Source organism: Phoca vitulina, unplaced genomic scaffold (assembly GCF_004348235.1).
Source record: "Phoca vitulina isolate PV1807 unplaced genomic scaffold, GSC_HSeal_1.0 scaffold2, whole genome shotgun sequence".
NCBI classification, from domain to species: Eukaryota; Metazoa; Chordata; class Mammalia; order Carnivora; family Phocidae; genus Phoca; species Phoca vitulina.
In genome coordinates this window covers 24267490-24279766 of record NW_022589705.1, presented here as the reverse complement: position 1 = coordinate 24279766, position 12277 = coordinate 24267490, and the positions used below count along the sequence as shown (strand labels likewise).

The 12277-nt window shown below is 42.0% G+C and overlaps 1 pseudogene; it reads right to left on the bottom strand.

The window, feature by feature from the left end:
* Positions 1 to 9783: 9783 nt before the first annotated feature.
* On the bottom strand, positions 9784 to 11872 carry LOC116639672 (annotated as a pseudogene).
* Positions 11873 to 12277: the final 405 nt, after the last annotated feature.

Sequence of the window (12277 nt, the reverse complement as noted above, 5' to 3'; positions counted from 1 at the left end):
CATCACATCACCTTTTCTGTAGTCTAATCTTCCTCTGCCTCTACCTTTAGGGCCCACCTGGATGATCCAGGATAATCTCGTTTCAAGATCCTTAATTTAATCACACCAGCAAAGCCTCTTTTGCCACATAAGATAACATTCACAGGTTCCCGGAGTTAGATCCTAGATATCTTTGGAGGCCATTATTCAACTTGCTAGAGTGAGATTTACTCAGAGTGTATGTGTTTATAGTCATTCATTCTCATTGCTGAATAGTATTTCATTAGTTTAACCATTTTTATTATATCCAAAATTTTTCCATTCTACCATTGATGGGTATTTGAGGAATTTCTAGTTCCTGGCTATTATGAATAACACTGTGGAGAACATTCTTATACATGTCTTTTGGTGACTGTATATATGCACTTCTGTTGAATATATACCTGGGAGTGGAATTGCTGGGTCATGGGGTGTGCACATATTTGGTTTTAGTATGTATGTCAATTTTCCAAAAGCTTATTAGATGGCACTATTTTAATATGTACCGTTATAATGAATTACTCTAAAGGTCTAGAGGCCTGACAATGTTAGTGAATTTCTCAAAATACCTAAATTTTACCAAATGAGTTATATTTGCTACAGCAGGTCTGTTGTTACTTAATATCACACAAGATGAAAATAAAAGCAAAAGTATTTGTTCTTATTACAGACAGAGTAGTATTGTGCACTCAGATTGTTGCTCCTCAGAAGAAATGCAAGTTTTAGGTAATCATAAATAGTATGTTGAGTTTATAAATAGAATGTTTAGTTATGGAAAATATATGATTTACATTTTTAATTGAATTAAAATGTTTTTGTTATAACCTTTTTTGGAAATACAGATATTTCCTCATACCCAAATGGCCACGGAAGAATTATCTAATCCAGATGGCATAGACACTGCCTTCCACTGGGCTTCACTTGGATTGTGTTTGTTTCTTTTCTTCTCCTCTGTCCCCAACACCTTGGCCCCCTCTACTTTTTACCTTGCCCCACGGCATAGAATATTATGTGTAGGATTGGCCAGGGTGAAGAGAATGACTGCATAAATAGCATCCTTTCACCTACCCCCAAGCATCACCACTGATCCTTCTCCTATTTCCTCAAAATAAAAGATCTACTCTTACATATGTATTTCTTTTTTTGTTTGTTTTATTTATTTATTCATGAGAGTCAGAGAGAGAGATAGAGAGAGGCAGCGGCAGAGGGAGAAGCAGGCTCCCCGCCTAGCAGGGAGCCTGATGCGGGACTCGATCCCAGGACCCTGGGATCATGACCTGAGCCGAAGGCAGACGCTTAACCATCTGAGCCACCCAGGCGTCCCATACTCTTACATATGTATTTAAATTTGCTTTTTCCCTATACAAGATATAAGTGAAAAGAGAAGGTAGGGAAGCAAAGAAGGCAACTTTTAACTTATAATCAATTTCTACCAGAAATCAAGCAACTTAGAACCTTAGAAATTCTTAATTTCTTAGAACTTCTTAGGATTTCTCAGCCTCAGCGTTATTGGCATTTGGGGTCAGTTAATTCTTTGTTATGAGAGGCTGTCTGTTGTGTTGTGAGTTTAGCAGCATCCCTGGCTTCTATGTATATACTGGGTGCCAGTAACACCCCCACCACTTGTAAGAACCCCAAAATGCCTCCAGACATCCCTAGATGTCTTGGGAGGGGGTGCAAAATCACCCCTTGTTGAGAACCTTACAACATCTGGGTTTTTACTTTTAGGATAGGGTACTGGGGAAAGACTGAAATTGAACCTCTGTTTGGAAGCAACACATGGTGTAAATCGATAAAGACAAAAAGAAGCAAGGTGATTTGGAGAGAATAGGCCCAGGATTAAAATATATTTTGAGGAAAGTAAAATCTTAAAGGTGGCTCTGACTTCACATCTGTAGATCTCTGTACCCCCTAGAAAGCTGGTCCAGTTCTTAAAAAACTACCTGCTTGGGGCTCCTGGGTGGCTCAGTTGGTTAAGCGTCTGCCTTCGGCTCAGGTCATGATCTCAGGGTCCTGGGATAGAGTCCCGTATCGGGCTCCCTGCTCAGTGGGGAGCCTGCTTCTCCCTCTCCCCTGCTCATGAGCTCTCTCTCTCTCTCTCACTCTTTCTCTCAAATAAATAAAATCTTAAAAAAACATTTTTTTTTTAAATCTACCTGCTCATTGCTTTTCACCCAGAGATCCTAGCCAAACCCAGTTTAAGATAGATCAGGTATACTGTCTCATTACAGTGTATATCTTTTAACAAGTATTTTTAAAATTGCTTTTATTTTTTTATTTTTAATTTTTTTAAAGATTTTATTTATTTATTTGACAGAGAGAGACATAGTGAGAGCAGGAACACAAGCAGGGGGAGTGGGAGAGGGAGAAGCAGGCTTCCCGCCGAGCAGGGAGCCCGATGTGGGGCTCGATCCCAGGACCCTGGGATCATGACCTGAGCCGAAGGCAGACGCTTAACGACTGAGCCACCCAGGCGCCCCTTAATTGCTTTTATTGTGGTTAAATATACATATAAAACGTACCATTTTAATCATTTTTAAGTGTTCAGTTCAGTGACATTAAGTACACTGATACTGTTGTACAACCATCACTCTCTCCAGAACGTTTTTATTATCCCACACTAAAATACTGTACCCGTTAAACAATAATTCCCCATTCTTTCTCCCTGCAGCCACTGGTAACCACTGTTTTGCTTTCTGTTTCTAATGAGTTCAATGATTCTAGGTACCTCATATAAGTGGAATCATACGGTATTTGCCCTTGTGTGTCTGACTTATTTCACTTAGCATCATGCTTTGAAGGTTCATGTTGTAACATATATCAGAACTTCATTCCTTTTTACAGCTGAATAATATTCCATTGTATATATATGCCACATTTGTTTATTCATCTGTTGATGAATGGGTAGCTTCCACTTTTTGGCTATTGTGAATAATGCTGCTAGGGACATAGGTGTACAAATATCTGGTTCCCAACAAGCGTGTTTTTTTGAGTGTACAGATCTGTATTTTGAGAATTGAAACAAGAAGTATAGTACAAATGCACGTACAAAGATAGTTTATAATATATGATAAATATGACATGAATGAAGGGGACACTTTTGTACTAGATCTTTACCTGTGTTACTTCATTTTCTCATCCCCTCTGAGAGTTAGTTCTTTTTTTTTCTTTTAAAGATTTTATTTATTTATTTGACAGAGACACAGTGAGGGAGGGAACACAAGGAGGGGGAGTGGGAGAGGGAGAGGGAGAAGCAGGCTTCCCGCGGAGCAGGGAGCCCGATGCAGGACTTGATCCCAGGACCCCGGGATCATGACCTGAGCCGAAGGCAGATGCTTAACGACTGAGCCACCCAGGTGCCCCCTCTGAGAGTTAGTTCTTGATAGTCCAGGGTGGCAGACTGGTAACACAGGTGTACCATCAAAAGTAATAAATACATATAGTATTTTACTTTATTTATGAAACTTCATATCTTAGGCATAATGTAGTAGATGTGGAAAACAATATAGTCCATGGCTATTTCCTTTCAATGTCATATTATCTAGTATGTTTCCTACATATACTTCTTATGAATAGTACTTATTTGTCACTGACGTGAAATACAGTAGTGGAACCAGAAGGAGATTTTCCAGAAAAAAATTTTAGTGTGATGGAGAGGTTTTTTACTGGAGATTGGGAGTGGGGGGAAGGTGATAGTATTAGAAAGGATGCATCTTGTGATGGAAGAAGAAACTATGCTTGCTGTTAAGGCAGCTTAAGATCTCTGACTACTGAAGGAAAATGTGGCAAACTCAAAATTGTTTGGTTATGCAAGATGCTTTTCATAAGTTGTTTCCTTTATTGTGCCTATAAAAGATACCATTAACATCATATTTATGTCATTAATAAACTTCCAGGATCCATGTAGTAGGGTGTAGTAGTATAGTTAAGATACAAGAGACAACAATGATACTTATTTCAGAAACATTTATTTGGTGTATACACTGGATAGGGTATGTTCTATAAGCCTAAGGTTTACATATGCAGTTGAATCATACATTCAATAGTAGCCAAATTTTGGTCTAAACATTTTATAAATAAGGGAACTAAATTTAAAAGAAATTAAGTAATATGATAATATGTAGCAAGTGGAGGCATCAGAATTTGAACCCCAATCTAAGTAGTTCTAAGGACTATGTTTCTTCCACTAGATCTTTCTGCTTTCCCTCCAAAAGTACTCTGGGAATACTGGGATGAATCTTTATATCTTTATTTGACGTTATTTAAAAAATTATAACCCTTCCTGAGGATAGCAAAATTGTGTGCAAGATAATTACAGAGCACATAGTAAGGAAGCAGAGGTAATGTCTGGTAATGTTTTTGGCTCCCTTTTTCTGTGTACGGTTGTCCAAATGATTCAGTGTTATGCAGAATATGAAATATTGTTAGAGAAGCTATTTCAGAAAGTTGACTTACTATATAGGTTTCTTTTTGTTTTGTTTGCCTTTTTTTTTTTTAGAGAGAGAGAGAGAGAGAGTGTGTGAGCAGGGGGAGGGGCAAAGGGAGAGGGAGAGAATCTTAACTCTCGGGGCATGGGGCTCAATCTCATGACCCTGAGGTCTTGACCTGAGCCGAAATCAAGAGTCCGAAGTTTAACCTACTGAGCCACCCAGGTGCTTGCTTTTTTTTTTTTTTTAAGTAGGCTGCACACCCAACGTGGGGCCCAATGCAGGGCTTGAACTCACAACCCTGAGATCAAGACCTGAGGTGAAAGCAAGAGTCAGATGTTAGCCAACTGAGGCACCCAGGCGCCCCTATTGTCTAGGTTTTATATAAAACTTTTCTTCTGGTCAAAATACTTCAAAGATTATAGGAAAATGTGACCTGGAATCAGGTTTCTAGAATTTCTTCTTATCCAAATGTAGAAATTCAGAATTCTTTGGAGTAAGCTGTCAACCAAAGCCAAATTAAAAAATTTAATTGCGAGGCCCCTATTTGTTTATATCCCAATAACAAACTTACTGTTATACAAATAGGAAATAAGATCTGGTAACAGTGGCCATTATTTAGAATTTTGAAATTAAGGATTTTGTTCTTAAGGGTACTGATAAATCAACAGCTTCTAATATATGAGGATAGGGACGCCTGGGTGGCTCAGTCGGTTGAGCGTCTGCCTTCGGCTCAGGTCATGATCCCGGGGACCTGGGATCGAGCCCCGCATCAGGTCCTGGGATCGAGTCCTGCTCAGCGGGGAGCCTGCTTCTCCCTCTGCTGCTCCCCCTGCTTGTGCTCTCTTTCTCCCTCTCTGACAAATAAATAAGATCTTTAAAAAAATGTATATATATATATACACATATATGAGAATAAGCCTTGGAGAAGGTGCTGCCTCCACCTTTATTTACTTATTTTTTTAAAGATTTTATTTATTTATTTGACAGAGAGACACAACGAGAGAGGGAACATAAGCAGGGGGAGTGGGAGAGGAAGCAGGCTCCCCACTGAGCAGGGAGCCCGATGCAGGGCTCCATCCCAGGACCCTGGGATCATGACCTGAGCCGAAGGCAGATGCTTAGTGACTGAGCCACCCAGGCGCCCCCTGCCTCCACCTTTAATGTAAGAATTGTTTCATAGTATTCCAGTCAGGCTGTTTTGGAGGTTGGGCAGCTATAAACCCTTACTTCACAGCCTCTTGATGTTCCCAGCTGAATCTTGCCGTAGCCTCCTAACTGGCCTTGCTGCCAGTCCCTCCTTGTTCTGATCTCTCCTTCACATTGCTAACAGTGTTATTTCTGAAGACACAAATATGAGTATGAGACTCCTCTGCTCCTCAGTGATCATAGTATTAAGTCCAAACTCCTAAGCATTACATAAGGTATGTTTTGTAACATGATTCAACCTTTTCTACACTTTCTCAATTAAGCTGGAATATGGGCTGAATAATGCCATCTCTTTTATACTTTACTACCTTGGCATGTGCTTCTTCCCTAATCTGGATTGACCTTTTCTTCACCTGGCAAATGTCTAACCATTCAGTAAGATCCAGCTTAAATTTTAGCTCCTATGTAAAGTTTTCCCAAATGCCTCAATGCCTAGATACTCTCTCTCTGCATATCTGCACCTGTGATACATATTTCTATTTTCGAATCCATAATACCATACTATAATTTGTTTACAAATTATTTATTTTTTTAAAAGATTTTATTTATTTCACAGAGAGAGACACAGCGAGAGAGGGAACACAAGTAGGGGGAGTGGGAGAGGGAGAAGCAGGCTTCCCGCAGAGCAGGGAGCCCAATGCGGGGCTCGATCCCAGGACCCTGGGATCATGACCTGAGCTGAAGGCAGACGCTTAACGACTGAGCCACCCAGGCGCCCCTTTATAAATTATTTGTATTACAGTGGGAGCTGCTAGAGAACAGGGACCATATCATTATTTCAGTATCCCTAGCAACTGATAATAGTGAAGTTTTTTGCAGTTGAACTTATAAATATCTGCTTGTGGTAAGCCCTCCTTTCACCTGATGTTCCACAACATTTGCTCCTAGAGCTATAATACAATATACAGTCACTCAGTAAATATTTGATGGTGATGATAACGGAAAAGAAGAAAAATTACATTTCATGTACTATGTTTAAGAAGAAAGGTCCTTTTATTTAAGAAAAACTGTCAGGAAGGGGCCCCTGGGTGGTTCAGTCAGTTAAGCGTCAGACTCCTGATTTCAGCTCAGGTCATGAAAATGGGGTCATGAGATCTAGCCCCCAGTCGGGGCTCAGCAGGAAGTCTGCTTGAGATTCTCTCCCTCTCCCTCTGCCCCTCCCCCTGCTCTCTCTCAAAGAAATAAATAAATGTTTAAGATTTTATTTATTTATTTGATAGAGAGCACAAGCAGGGGGAGCGGCAGAGGGAGAGGGAGAAGCAGACTCCCCACTGAGCAGAGAGCCCAACACAGGGCTCGATCCCAGGACCCCTGAGCCAAAGGCAGACGTTTAACCAACTGAGCCACCCAGGCGACCCTAAATAAATCTTAAAAAAAAAAAAAAAAGAAAAGAAAAACTGTCAGGAATATGGTATTTCAATACCAAAAGGGTTGAAATTATCAGAAGCCCCCCCATACCTGCCCCGGGTATAGCACATTCTCTGGTCCTAGGAATACAAGATAACACAATGTTATAGCACATAATTAACTAGAAAAACAGAGGGCACTCAAGGTATTTCAAGCAAAGAGTGATATAATACAAGGAATTAAGTAATAAATTATTGGAAGAACTAGAAGAGCAAAAAGGAAAGTCAGACCATATTGCCCAGTGATGAGGAATTATGAGAACTCCCTCAGAGCCTCCACTCATCTACTGACCTTCACTCATGCAGGAGCCCTGTTACTGCATAAGAAATCACTTAAAACTCAGCAGCTTAAAACGACAATCATATTATTAATCACAGTTCTGTGAATTGGCTGGACTCAGCTGAGTGGTTCTGCTTCACATGCTGTTTGAGGCTGCGGTCATCTGAGAGCTCATCTGGAATGAAATGTCCAAGATAACTCACGCACATGGCTGGTAGTTGGCATGTCAGGTGGGATCTCATCTGGAGGGGTCATTTGCAATTCCTCGATTCTCCATGTGACTTGAACTTCTTAGAGCATGGTAGGATTCTAAGAAGGAGTGTCTCAAGGCTGTTCCCAAGGGAGGAAAATAGAAACTGCCAGTCCTCTCAAGCCCTGGGCTCAGAAGTCCCAGAACATTACTTCCACCACATTCTATTGCTCAGAGCAATTTCAGGGCCAATCTAGATTCAAAGGGAGAAGATACAGGTATCTCTCACTTTTTCAAAAGTTCAAGTTACACCACTCACTTAAGAAAGACCTACATTGGGGCGCCTGGGTGGCTCAGTCAGTTAAGCGTCTGCCTTCGGCTCAGGTCATGATCCCGGGGTCCTGGGATTGAGCCCCGCATCGGGCTCCCTGCTCAGGAGTGAGTCTGCTTCTCCCTCTGCCTCTGTGATCTCTCTCATTCTCACTCTCTCTCAAATAAAATTTCTTTTTAAAAAGACTTACATTAGTACCTATTTTCACTAACCAAAAGAAATCTGAAGGGGCTTTTTGCTTTTACAAAAAAAAAGGTGAAAAGGGAAAGTAACATTCAGGGTTTGTTTGGCAGAGAGCCCGTATAGAGGCAGGGTGCACGCTGAGCAGCAGAGTAGCATCGCTAACTCCTTCCCGGGGAGTTAGCCTCTCAGCATCAAGCTGCCATGGCTTTGAACTGAGTCTGTGAGCATCTCTGCTTTATCGTGATTTATTTTGTTCATCTGTTAGCAAGATGTGTCCCAAGGTGTCAGAAAAGCCTAAGAGAGGTTATTTTTTCAGTCTGGGAATGCTCAAAAATTTTTTTCATCTAAATTAATAGTAATTTCTTCTTTGCCTCATGCCATTTCAGTTTACAAAAGTTTTCATGGGACCGCTCTACTTTCGGATAGCAGGGGAGACCTGTATAAGCATACAGGAAGAGGATGAATTGTTGGGAGCTGTCTCTAGAGACTCGCTGCCATGCTTGTCTTTGCACATGCTTCTTCTTTGCTCTGAAATGCCTTTTTTTTTTTTTTTTTCTTTTCCTGGCAAACATTCAAACTGCAAGACCCAGCTTACATTTCAGCCCACATCTAGAGCCTTCCCTGATATCTTCAGTGCACGGTCAGTAGCCGCTTCCTCCACATAGTCTGTGCCTGTGGTATATATTTCTATTTTTGTATCTGTCATTCCTTATTATAATTTGTTTGCTTACATATTTTTCTGTGAGAGTGTCTAGGGGACAGTAATCATGTCATCATCATCTCCATATCTCTAGTAACTCTCACAGTAAAGGTTTTTGCACCAAGAACAGATGGTGTATGACACCAGACTAAATTAGTACTGACCACAAGCAGATAATAACAGATAATTGAAATAGCTTCATTGTTTAGTCCACTGCGTGGTTGAATGGTGACCCCAAAAAGATATGTCTATGTCCTAACCCCCAGAACCTATGAATGTGACCTTATTTGGAGAAAAGGGCTTTGCAGATGTAATTAAATTAAGGATTTTGAGATAAGATCATCCCGGATTATCTGGGTGGGTCCTTAATCCAATGACAAGTGTCCTCATGAAAGACATACAGAGGTGGGGTGCCTGGGTGGCTCAGTCGGTTAAGTGTCTGACTCTTGGTTTCAGCTCAGGTCATGATCTCAGGTTTGTGGGATCAAGCCCTGCATCAGGCTCGGTGCTCGGGGGCGGGGGGGGGGAGGTCTGCTTCTCTCCCTCTCCCTCTGCCTCTCCCCCTGCTCACATGCTTGCTCTCTCTCTAAAGTAAATAAATTTTTTTTATTTTTATTTTTTAAAGATTTTATTTATTTATTTCACAGAGAGAGACAGCGAGAGAGGGAACACAAGCAGGGGGAGTGGGAGAGGGAGAAGCAGGCCTCCCGCCGAGCAGGGAGCCTGACGCGGGGCTCAATCCCAGGACCCTGGGATCATGACCTGAGCCGAAGGCAGACGCTTAACGACTGAGCCACCCAGGCGCCCCAATAAATCTTTTTTAAAAGAGATTTTTATTTATTTGAGAGAAAGCGAGTGCGAGAGAGCAGGCATGCATGTGCACGATGGGGGGAGGGGCACAGGAAAAGGGAAAGAACAAGCAGACTCTTAACTGAAAACGGAGCCCGAGATTCGAGGCTCTGTCATAGGACCCCAAAATCATGACCTGAACCAAAATCAGACGGTTGACTGACTGAGCCACCCAAGGGCCCCAGTAAATAAATAAATCTTTAAGAAAAACCACACACACACAGAGGAGAAAACAGAAGCACTGGAGAAGGCAATGTGAACCCAGAGTCAGAAATTGGAATTATGCAGTGACAATCCAAGGAATGCCTGGAGCCACCAGAAGCTGGAAGAGGTAAGGAAGGATTCTCCTCTAGAGCCTCTGGAGGGAGAATGACTCTGCTCACACATTGATTTTGGGCTTTTGACCTCCAGAACTGTGAGAAAATTAATTTCTGTTGTTTTAAGCCATCCAGTTTGTGGTAATTTGTTATGGCTGCCTCAGGAAATAATACAAACTGTGGGTCAATTCTCTGTTGGTTTGCAGCCAAAGATATCTTAATTAATATAATGATTATTTTTAAGTTCAAGCTAAGCATACGAAAAAAAGGTATTGGTAGTAATTCAGGAAAAGATCCTGGAGTCCCTGAAAATTTTTTCCATAGGATTTCAAACTAAGATTGATATCAGTGTTGTCAGATCTGGGATTTAAGCATCTCTCTGACTCCACTTCACTTTCCCCTCCACTCTCCCTCAGGGACTAATGGGTGGTAGCAGAGATGAAAGTTATACCCTCCTTAAGACCATTTTTTTTTTTTTTTTAGAAACTGTATTTCCCATCAACCTTCTATTTTGTTTGCCTTTGTGGAAGAGGAAGACCCCTCATGGTTGTTCCCACCCATTCCATGGCCTGAGCAGTGGGAGCTGCAGACCAGTCTTCCGTGGCCCCGGCCGGACGCTCCAGTCCTCAGTGGGGAACTGCTGAATAGGCACAGAGGGCACCTGCACGCCATCAGACCAGTCTGTGACTTCAGGTTGAATAGCAGTGAACTCAGGAACTGGAACAGTCCTTTCACCCTGAAAGTCCTCCTCGGTCACAGAGTTCTCAGCAGCGACCTGCCCTTCCTTTTCAATCTCTTCAGGATCTCTGTAGAAGTGGAGATCAGGCATGATCTCCTGTGGGTGCTCACGGGAAATGGTGCCACCCATGCACGGAACTTCCCAGGCCCACTGAGTGAGCTCCCTTGTTGTTGCAAGGGATGGCGATGTCCACGTAGTGCAGAGGAGAGTCTGTGTTACCCAGAGCGATGATAGGCAGGTTAACATAAGACACCTCTGTAAGAGGCTAGTGGTCAGCCCTGGGCTCAGTAACCACCAGCAGTCTCGGCTCCTGGAAGGCTGCCTGGATCTGGGTAGTGAAGGTTCCAGGAGTGAAGTGGCCAGCAGTAGGAGTGGCTCCGGTAGCAGCAGCAAACTTCAGCACAGCTCCTGGCCAGTATTCCTGGATGATGATACCGACATCAGCCAGGTTTTTAGCGGCAGCCATGGCATGAGCTGCCAGCAGGAGCTTCTCCCAGGTTCTCTTCAGATTTATGATGCAGATACCATCACTTTCCCTTTTGTAGATGTACTGTTCCATTTGGAAGTCAAGGTTGGTGCCCCCTAAGTGGGTTCCTGCTGCAGGGAATGTGAGGACATCCTCCTCCTTCATTTGCAGGACATCAAGGGCTCTGGACATTGTGAAAGTTTCCCTTTAAGTTATGACGGGAATGCAGAACAATGCCATATGGACCCCTCCCTAGGTAGCTCCTTAAGACCATTTGTGATGAAGTTAGAGTCATCTGTGGTCCAGCTCAATATGGGATTTTTTTTGTTCCTGTTTTAAAATATAAGCAAAAGAGACTGCGATTTGAAGTAGCTTCAAAAACATGTATAGTTTGGAACAGAAAAATAACAAATAAACATTTAAAAATCACGAGAAGAATAGAAAGAAAATCAAGACCAGGAAACATTTGGAATAAAGATATGCAAACTATCAGGTCCTACATAATTAGAGTTAAGCTGCAAAATTGAAATTATTAGGGGTCAAAGCAAAAAGAGTTAACAACGTGATTCATGTTTCCTTAAGAAAAAACATATTCGTTTCAAGAAAAGGAAAGCTTTGCTTTTCCTGGCGCTTATTCTTTAAGAAATAACCATGTAGGTTTCAATTTAGATATCACTTCCTCTAAGAAGAGTTTCCTAATGACATCCTCCCTCCAAATTAGGTACCACTACTATGTGCTTACCATTGTATCACTAGTAAGATCCCTACAAGACTGTAAGTTCTGGGGCGCCTGGGTGGCTCAGTCATTAAGCATCTGCGTTCAGCTCAGGTCATGATCCCAGGGTCCCGGGATTGAGCCCCGCATCGAGCCCCACATAGAGCTCCCTGCTCCGCGGGAAGCCTGCTTCTCCCTCTCCCACTCCCCCTGCTTGTGTTCCCTCTCTCGCTGTGTCCTCTCTGTCAAATAAATAATAAAATCTTTAAAAAAAAAAAAAAGACTAAGTTCTTTGAGCACAAAGACTGATTAGCTTACTCTTGTATCCTTGGTACCTATTCCATTGTCTGGCACATTGCAATATTTGGTATTTGTTGAGTAAGTGGGTTAATGAGACTTCATGAGGGGTGGGTCTAGTTCCCATTTTTTAATTTTTTTTTAAAGATT